Below are 10,000 nucleotides of genomic sequence, written 5' to 3' on the forward strand. Positions count from 1 at the left end.
AATGCCGATCCGGCTGCCTACTTTAGCCAACAGGTGGAGCCAGGCGCGCCGTACTTGCGCGGCACTTCCCACGTCCACCGAAGTCGGTGCCAAGGACCACTTTCGGCGCCGGAGCCGCGTACGAGCCTACTCGAGGCGGAAGAACGAAGCCAGCAAGGGCCTGGCCGCAAGTGCGTTCAATTGTCGGGACGTCCAAGTCCCTCGTTCTTCCGTGCTTCCTCTTTCGGCAAGTCGTTGCGGCACCTTCCCAAAGCGCGCAGACCCGCTAATCGCGACGAGCGCGACGTGGCCGTGCCGCCTTTCCCTCGGCAGCAAGCAAAACGCCTGGCAACGTCGACGCTCCCCTAACCGCGATCTCGCACCGTGTTTCGTGTGGCGAATTCAAAAGCCGGCCGGCGCTGCTGCAACCATTACGGTCGGTACGCATACGCCGCGGAGGGCGGGACGGTCATCGGAGCGTGCGGTTCCTCCATCGAGTACTGCGCACCTCGGCCGTCGCATCGCCGTGCCATGACCGGCCGCGCGTCAACGCGAACCGGTGCCAGCGAGATCCCTCGCCTGCAAGAACCGACCGGCAGCCTCCGTCACCCGAGGACGCGGAGGCGCTTGCCGCGGACGGCGGGACGGTATGCACTGGTGCACAGCGGACCCGTCACATCGCCAGTTCCTTGACCGACCGCCGACGCTTGTGCCGTTCCTCTCGTACTTGGCAGTCGCCGCGCGATTGTCGGGTCTCGTTCTTGCACGCTCGAACGGTCGGGAGGGCACTCGGCTGGCGTTTCGGGAACGCGCAGCCTCGCCTTCTACCGACGTAACCACGATTCGCCGTTCGCGCTCCGCCGCTCCTGTTTACAGTACTAGGCGGTCCCGCAGCGGTCGGGTCGCGCATTTCGAGCGCTTCGAGCCACGGTGCAGTGGCGGGTCGAAAGCCGACCTATGAGTGCGTTGCGCCGTTTGTACCCGCGTCCGCCACCTGGCCGACCGTCCAAGGTCGCGGTGTTGGCGTCCGCTGGGCGCAACAATTTGTCACGGGGTGCCGCTCCACATTCAGGCAGCCCCGTGGGGAAAAGCCGACCCCGCGTCCAAACGGGGTCAGCGGCAGAAAGTGTCGGGCGCAGACGCAGCTGAGGCGCTCACCCTTCACAATCCGTTAATGATCCTTCCGCAGGTTCACCTACGGAAACCTTGTTACGACTTTTACTTCCTCTAAATGATCAAGTTTGGTCATCTTTCCAACAGACCGGCGCAACCGAAAGGCCGCGCCGGACATCGGTCCGAAGACCTCACTAAATCATTCAATCGGTAGTAGCGACGGGCGGTGTGTACAAAGGGCAGGGACGTAATCAACGCGAGCTTATGACTCGCGCTTACTGGGAATTCCTCGTTCAAGGGGAACAATTGCAAGCCCCTATCCCAATCACGAAAGAAGTTCCACGGGTTACCCAGTCTTTTCAGACAGGGATAAAGACACGCTGCTTCCTTCAGTGTAGCGCGCGTGCGGCCCCGGACATCTAAGGGCATCACAGACCTGTTATTGCTCTGTTTCGTGCGGCTAGGAGCCGCTTGTCCCTCTAAGAAGGTTGTAAGGTGCTGGGAACCCCGCACCTATTTAATAGGCTAGAGTCTCGTTCGTTATCGGAATTAACCAGACAAATCGCTCCACCAACTAAGAACGGCCATGCACCACCATCCACCGAATCAAGAAAGAGCTCTCAATCTGTCAATCCTCCCAGTGTCCGGGCCGGGTAAGTTTTCCCGTGTTGAGTCAAATTAAGCCGCAGGCTCCACTCCTGGTGGTGCCCTTCCGTCAATTCCTTTAAGTTTCAGCTTTGCAACCATACTTCCCCCGGAACCCAAATACTTTGGTTTCCCGGAAGCTGCCCGCCGAGTCATTTGAGTAACTCAGGCGGATCGCTGGTTGGCATCGTTTATGGTCAGAACTAGGGCGGTATCTGATCGCCTTCGAACCTCTGACTTTCGTTCTTGATCAATGAAAACATTCTTGGCAAATGCTTTCGCAGTAGTTCGTCTTGCGACGGTCCAAGAATTTCACCTCTAGCGCCGCAATACGAATGCCCCCGTCCGTCCCTCTTAATCATTACCTCGTATTCCAAAAACCAACAGAACAGAAACGAGGTCTTGTTCTATTATTCCATGCAAGTTTATTCAGGCGACTCGCCTGCGTTGAGCACTCTAATTTTTTCAAAGTAAAAGCACCGGCCATCTCGAGGCACACAATGAAGTGCACCAAGAAAGAACCGGCATGATGTTCAGTCCGAGCCGTCGCATCGGGTAGATGCACTACTCGTCTGGAACTGAGATCCAACTACGAGCTTTTTAACCGCAGCAGCTTTAGTATACGCTATTGGAGCTGGAATTACCGCGGCTGCTGGCACCAGACTTGCCCTCCAATTGATCCTCGTTAAAGGATTTAGAGTGTACTCATTTCAATTACGGGGCCTCAAAAGAGTCCCGTATTGTTATTTTTCGTCACTACCTCCCCGTGCCGGGAGTGGGTAATTTGCGCGCCTGCTGCCTTCCTTGGATGTGGTAGCCGTTTCTCAGGCTCCCTCTCCGGAATCGAACCCTGATTCTCCGTTACCCGTAACAACCATGGTAAGCAAGTAACCTACCATCGAAAGTTGATAAGGCAGACACTTGAAAGAAACGTCGCCGGCTCGTGGCCATGCGATCAGCACAAAGTTATCCAGAGTCACCACACAATACGGGCCGAAACCCGATCGATCTTGGTCTAATAAAAGCACCCGTTACCCAAAGGGCTCCAGGCTCACTGCATGTATTAGCTCTAGAATTGCCACAGTTATCCAAGTAGGAAGAAACGATCTAAGGAACCATAACTGATTTAATGAGCCATTCGCGGTTTCGCCTTATTTCGGCATGTACTTAGACATGCATGGCTTAATCTTTGAGACAAGCATATGATTACTGGCAGGATCAACCAGGTAATCGTTCGACTGCGCGTCCGTCCTCGCCCTCGGCGGGCCGGACGCAGTCTGTGTGCGGCGGAGGCCACCTTCAGGCGCCCCAACACGCTTATTTTGCACTCCGAGATGACGGCGTTCGAGCTCGCTACGGCACAACCTTCCCGAAAGACGAGTGGGAGCCGTGCGGCAAGAAGCACGTTCATGCTCGCTCTTTTTCGTTGCATCGACTCGGTCGCGCCGTGCGGGTTGCCCAAGCCCGCTGCACTGTCGGTGGACCGGCCGGAACTAGCAACGGAGCCGAGACTGCAAAGCCGCCAGACGACGGGTCACGCCCGCGTCTTCGGCGCTTTCGCATCTGAATCGCCCGAGGACGACACGGAACACACCTCGATATCGTGGTAAAACGGCACCGTCCGACAACCAGCCCCTAACGCATCAAGCGGATGAGGCTGCAGACGACTGCCGTGGATTCCCCTGGAGCAGACCCGAGGACACGCTTGACGAGGCCGAAGCCCGCCGCATATCAGACACCCGGTCGCTTTCGCGTACGCCGCTCACGAGAACCCCCACATAATAGCAGCGATAAGTACCCAGACCTCCTTGGGCCCTAATACGAGCGTACTCGAGAAAATTTCACCGCGGGTGTGCCCCGAAACGTGTGGCATGTTGAGCGTGCCACAAGTCTACGTCGCTCTCAAACCCGCCGAGGTCGTAGAATTTGCGACCCTACTCACGAAATTCCCACCGAGGATACGGCCGCAAACGTACCGCACCTTGGGTAGGCCACGAGTTTGTGCAACACTACGCTGACGGCACAGCACCGAGGTCGTGCGCGCACGCACGGGAAAATTCCGCCGCGGTTTCTGCCGAAAACGTGAGGCACCACGACTCTCCGCAAGTTCGCGTCGACTGCGAAAGACCGAAGTCGTGAACGACGTGTCCGCTACTCGCCGCCGACACGCTGGACACCAAACGTACAACGACTCGACGGCGTCGTAGAGGCCCACGACGCGGTTTTCCTTAACGACGTCTCGGCGTGGCACCGACAGGTTAGAACGGCCGACCAACGTTCCCTGTCCGCCGTTCGGCTCAGTCGAAGGGCTCGGCGACTTCGGCAACGCTGCGAAGCCGCACGGTGACGCACGCCATGTCCCCATTTTTTTTTTTCTTTCTGCGTCTGCCGGGGTGCCCCTATAATAGCAGCGATAAGCACCCAGACCGCCGTGGGTCGCTCGCCCCGGCTGACGTGGTTTTTCGTACTCCTGCGGCGGTCGCCGTCAAGCACGTCCAAATACGCTACTTTCGTGGGCGCATTCACGCTCTTTCGCTTCGCCGGAGTGCCAGCACTCACTCTGCCAAAAACGGCGAACATCCGAGCGGCGGTTCCCACTTTTGCGTCGGCGTCGCAAACCCCGCCCCGGCAGACGAGGTTTGCCGTACTCGTGCGACGGTGGCCGGCGGGCACGTCGAAAGACGCCGATATCGTGCGCGAATTGGCGCACCTTGGCTTCACCGGAGTGCCGCCACTGACTCCTCCAAAAACGGCGAAGATCCGAGCGGCGCTTCCCACTTTCGCATCGGCGTCCCGAACTCCGCCCCGGCTGACGCGGTTTACCGTACTCGTGCGACGGTCGCCGGCGAGCACGTGGAAAGACGCCGATATCGTGCCCGAATCGGCTCCGTTCGGCTTCGCCGGAGTGCCAGCACTGGCTCGGCGAAAGACGACGAACATCCGAGCGACGGTTCTCACTATTGCGTACGCGTCGCAAACCCCGCCCCGGCAGACGCACTTTGCCGTACTCGTGCGACGGTCGCCGGCGAGCACGTAGAAAGACGCCGATATCGTGCCGGAATCGGCCCCGTTTGGCTTCGCCGGAGTGCCAGCACTCACTCGGCCACAAACGGCGAACATCCGAGCGGCGGTTCCCACTTAGCCGTCGGCGTCCCGAACTCCGCCCCGGCAGACGCGGTTGCCGAGCTCGTGCGACTAGCGACCGCGAAGCCGTCTCGCGACGCCGCTTTCGTGCGCGGCTCCCACTGCGACCTGGGTCACCCGAGGTCGACGAGCAAAAAAGAATGTCGAAAAAAATTTTTTTTTTTTTTGCGTCTGCCGGGGTGCCCCTATAATAGCAGCGATAAGCACCCAGACCGCCATGGGTCGCTCGCCCCGGCTGACGTGGTTTTTCGTTTTCCTGCGGTGGTCGTCGTCAAGCACGTCCAAACACGCCACTTTCGTGGGCGCATTCGCGCTCTTTCGCTTCGCCGGAGTGCCAGCACTCACTCTGCCAAAAACGGCGAACATCCGAGCGGCGGTTCCCACTTTTGCGTCGGCGTCGCAAACCCCGCCCCGGCAGACGAGGTTTGCCGTACTCGTGCGACGGTGGCCGGCGGGCACGTCGAAAGACGCCGATATCGTGCGCGAATTGGCGCACCTTGGCTTCACCGGAGTGCCGCCACTGACTCCTCCAAAAACGGCGAAGATCCGAGCGGCGCTTCCCACTTTCGCATCGGCGTCCCGAACTCCGCCCCGGCTGACGCGGTTTACCGTACTCGTGCGACGGTCGCCGGCGAGCACGTGGAAAGACGCCGATATCGTGCCCGAATCGGCTCCGTTCGGCTTCGCCGGATTGCCAGCACTGGCTCGGCGAAAGACGACGAACATCCGAGCGACGGTTCTCACTATTGCGTACGCGTCGCAAACCCCGCCCCGGCAGACGCACTTTGCCGTACTCGTGCGACGGTCGCCGGCGAGCACGTAGAAAGACGCCGATATCGTGCCGGAATCGGCCCCGTTTGGCTTCGCCGGAGTGCCAGCACTCACTCGGCCACAAACGGCGAACATCCGAGCGGCGGTTCCCACTTAGCCGTCGGCGTCCCGAACTCCGCCCCGGCAGACGCGGTTGCCGAGCTCGTGCGACTAGCGACCGCGAAGCCGTCTCGCGACGCCGCTTTCGTGCGCGGCTCCCACTGCGACCTGGGTCACCCGAGGTCGACGAGCAAAAAAGAATGTCGAAAAAAATTTTTTTTTTTTTTTGCGTCTGCCGGGGTGCCCCTATAATAGCAGCGATAAGCACCCAGACCGCCATGGGTCGCTCGCCCCGGCTGACGTGGTTTTTCGTTTTCCTGCGGTGGTCGTCGTCAAGCACGTCCAAACACGCCACTTTCGTGGGCGCATTCGCGCTCTTTCGCTTCGCCGGAGTGCCAGCACTCACTCTGCCAAAAACGGCGAACATCCTAGTGGCGGTTCCCACTTTTGCGTCGGCGTCGCCAACCCCGCCCCGGCATACGCGGTTTGCCGTACTCGTGCGGCGGTGGCCGGCGGGCACGTCGAAAGACACCGATATCGTGCGCGAGTCGATGCTTCTTGGTCTCGCAGGAGGGCCGCCACTCACTCCTGCAAAAACGGCGAAGATCCGAGCGGCGCTTCCCACTTTTTCGTCGGCGTCGCAAACCTCGCCCCGGCAGACGCGCTTTGCCGTACTCGTGCGACGGTCGCCGGCGAGCACGTCGAAATACGCCGATATCGTGCCCGAATCGGCCCCGTTTCGCTTCGCCGGAGTGCCAGCACTCGCTCGGCCAAAGACGACGAACATCCGAGCGACGGTTCCCACTATTGCGTACGCGTCGCGAACCCCGCCCCGGCAGACGCGGTTTGCCGTACTCGTGCGGCGGTGGCCGGCGGGCACGTCGAAAGACGCCGATATCGTGCACGAATTGGCGCTCCTTGGCTTCACCGGAGTGCCAGCACTCACTCGGCCAAAAACGGCGAACATCCGAGCAGCGGTACCCACTTAGCCGTCGGCATCCCGAACTCCGCGCCGGCTGACGCGGTTGCCGAGCTCGTGCGACTAGCGACCGCGAACGCGTCTCGCGACGCCGCTTTCGTGCGCGGCTCCCATTGCGACCTGGGTTACCCGAGCTCGACCAGCAAAAAAGAAGGTCGAAAATTTTTTTTTTTTTTTCTGCGTCTGCCGGGGTGCCCCTATAATAGCAGCGATAAGCACCCAGACCGCCGTGTGTCGCTCGCCCCGGCTGACGTGGTTTTTCGTACTCCTGCAGCGGTCGCCGTCACGCACGTCCAAATACGCCACTTTCGTGGGCGCATTCGCGCTCTTTCGCGTCGCCGGAGTGCCAGCACTCACTCTGCCAAAAACGGCCAACATCCGAGCGGCGGTTCCCACTTTTGCGTCGGCGTCGTAAACCCCGCCCCGGCAGACGCGGTTTGCCCTACTCGTGCGACGGTCGCCGGCGAGCGCGTCGAAAGACGCCGATATCGTGCGCTAATTGGCGCTCCCTGGCTTCTCCGGAGTGCCGCCACTCACTCCTCCAAAAACGGCGAAGATCCGAGCGGCGTTCTCCACTTTCGCATCGGCGTCCCGAACTCCGCCCGGGCTGACGCGGTTTACCGTACTCGTGCGACGGTCGCCGGCGGGCACGTCGAAAGACGCCGATATCGTGCCGTAATCGGCCCCGTTTGGCTTCGCCCGTGTGCCAGCACTCACTCGGCCAAAAACGGCGAACATCCGAGCAGCGTTTCCCACTTTCGCATCGGCGTCCCGAAGCCCGCCCCGGCAGACGCGGTTTGCCCTACTCGAGCGACGGTCGCCGGCGATCACGTCGAAAGGCGCCGAATTCGTGCACGAATCGATGCTTCTTGGTCTCGCAGGAGGGCCGCCACTCACTCCTGCAAAAACGGCGAAGATCCGAGTTGCGCTTCCCACTTTTTCGTCGGCGTCCCGAACTACGCCCCGGCTGACGCGGTTTACCGTACTCGTGCGACGGTCGCCGGCGGGCACTTCAAAATACGCCGATTTCGTGGGCGCATTCACGCTGTTTCGCTTCCCCGGAGTGCCAACACTCACTCTGCCGAAAGCGGCGATCATCCGAGCGGCGGTTCCCACTTTTGCGTCGGCTTCGCAAACGGCGCCCCGGCAGACGCGCTCGTGCGACGTACTCGTGCGACGGTCGCCGGCGAGCACGTCGAAAGACGCCGATATCGTGCTCGAATCGACCCCGTTTCGCTTCGCCGGAGTGCTGCCAGTCACGGCGCAGAAAACGGCGAACAAGTGTTTTTTTTTTTTTTTTCCTAGAATTTGTGTTATAGAAGGCACATTTGATATCGGACGATAATTTTCAACTTTATCACGCGCACCGATTTTCGTGTAGAGGTTTGCAAGTTTATGGGAATTTCTCCACTTGGAATAATGCGATTTAGTAGTACTACGAGAACTTCATGGATGTACTCAAGGGTACGGGGCAAGTCAGTTACGTCAACACCTGCAGATTTTTTACACTTCAAACTGAAAATTGTTGGTTGTGAGTCCTCGTGTGATATTAAAGGCCGATTCGCTAACACATAGAACAAAGAAAGAAAGGAAGAAAAAACGCCCGCGCTCGCTCAAGAAACCTGGGTTCGCAACAAGTGGCAACAACAAGCAACCGAGCGAGTGCGCCAAAACCCGTGGCGGCCGAACAAACGCGAAGTCCCAACCGCGTCAGCCGGGGCGGCACGGGACAGGAAAAATCACTTCAGCCGGGGCGGCGGGGCACCGAATAAACCTCGTCACCTCGTCGCAGGATAAAAGAGGAAACAAAAAGTCTAAACAGCGTCTGCTGGAGCGAATGCGTAATAAAACAACAACAACAACAAAAAAAAAAACACCCGCGCTCAAGAAGTCTGCAATCACCACAAAAGGCGACTGTGACCGAGCAGCGTCAGCCGGGGCCGTGCGGAAACGGAAAAACCGCGACTACCGGGGCGTCGAGGCACCGAAAAATCCACTTCAGCCGCGGCGAAAAAAAAAAACAAAAAGAAAGACGGAGGGGGGGGGGGGGAACCACGTCTGCCGGGGCGAAGGAAAAAAAAAAAACGCGTCTGCCGGGGCGAGCCCGGGTGCGGCACCACCGGGAAAACTGTGGCAAACAGACATGGCGATCGAGTGAGTGGGCCGCCAGCCAGGCTCAGCCAAAAAGTGCAAAGTCCGAACTGCGTCAGCCGGGGCGGCAAAAACCACGTCAGCCGGGGCGGCGCAAAAAACCGCGTCTGCCGGGGCGGCACGAAACCGCGTCAGCCGGGGCGGCGCGAAAACTGCGTCAGCCGGGGCGAAAGAAAAAAAAAAAAAAACGCGTCTGCCGGGGCGAGCCCGGGTGCGGCACCACCGGGAAAACTGTGGCAAACAGACATGGCGATCGAGTGAGTGGGCCGCCAGCCAGGCACAGCCGAAAAGTGCAAAGTCCGAACCGTGTCAGCCGGGGCGGCAAAAAACCGCGTCAGCCGGGGCGGCGCAAAAAACCGCGTCTGCCGGGGCGGCACGAAACCGCGTCTGCCGGGGCGGCGCGAAAACTGCGTCAGCCGGGGCGAGCCCGGGTGCGGCACCACCGGGAAAACTGTGGCAAACAGACATGGCGATCGAGTGAGTGGGCCGCCAGCCAGGCTCAGCCAAAAAGTGCCAAGTCCGAACTGCGTCAGCCGGGGCGGCAAAAAACCGCGTCAGCCGGGGCGGCGCAAAAAACCGCGTCTGCCGGGGCGGCGCGAAAACCGCGTCTGCCGGGGCGGCGCGAAAACTGCGTCAGCCGGGGCGAAAGAAAAAAAAAAACGCGTCTGCCGGGGCGAGCCCGGGTGCGGCACCACCGGGAAAACTGTGGCAAACAGACATGGCGATCGAGTGAGTGGGCCGCCAGCAAGGCTCAGCCAAAAAGTGCTAAGTCCGAACTGCGTCAGCTGGGGCGGCAAAAAACCGCGTCTGCCGGGGCGGCACGAAACCGCGTCAGCCGGGGCGGCGCGAAAACCGCGTCTGCCGGGGCGGCACGAAACCGCGTCAGCCGGGGCGGCGCGAAAACTGCGTCAGCCGGGGCGAGCCCGGGTGCGGCACCACCGGGAAAACTGTGGCAAACAGACATGGCGATCGAGTGAGTGGGCCGCCAGCCAGGCACAGCCGAAAAGTGCTAAGTCCGAACTGCGTCAGCCGGGGCGGCAAAAACCGCGTCAGCCGGGGCGGCGCGAAAACCGCGTCTGCCGGGGCGGCACGAAACCGCGTCAGCCGGGGCGGCGCGAA

The 10,000-nt window shown here is 60.3% G+C and overlaps 1 non-coding gene across 1 annotated transcript; it reads right to left on the reverse strand.

Annotated features, from left to right (window-relative positions):
* Nucleotides 1-1,151: 1,151 nt before the first annotated feature.
* Nucleotides 1,152-2,966, reverse strand: LOC142795171 (small subunit ribosomal RNA). Its single transcript, XR_012892821.1, has one exon. It is a non-coding gene; the product is annotated as a small subunit ribosomal RNA (ribosomal RNA).
* Between the last annotated feature and the right edge of the window lie 7,034 nt (nucleotides 2,967-10,000).

Source organism: Rhipicephalus microplus, unplaced genomic scaffold (assembly GCF_043290135.1).
Source record: "Rhipicephalus microplus isolate Deutch F79 unplaced genomic scaffold, USDA_Rmic scaffold_572, whole genome shotgun sequence".
NCBI lineage: Eukaryota > Metazoa > Arthropoda > Arachnida > Ixodida > Ixodidae > Rhipicephalus > Rhipicephalus microplus.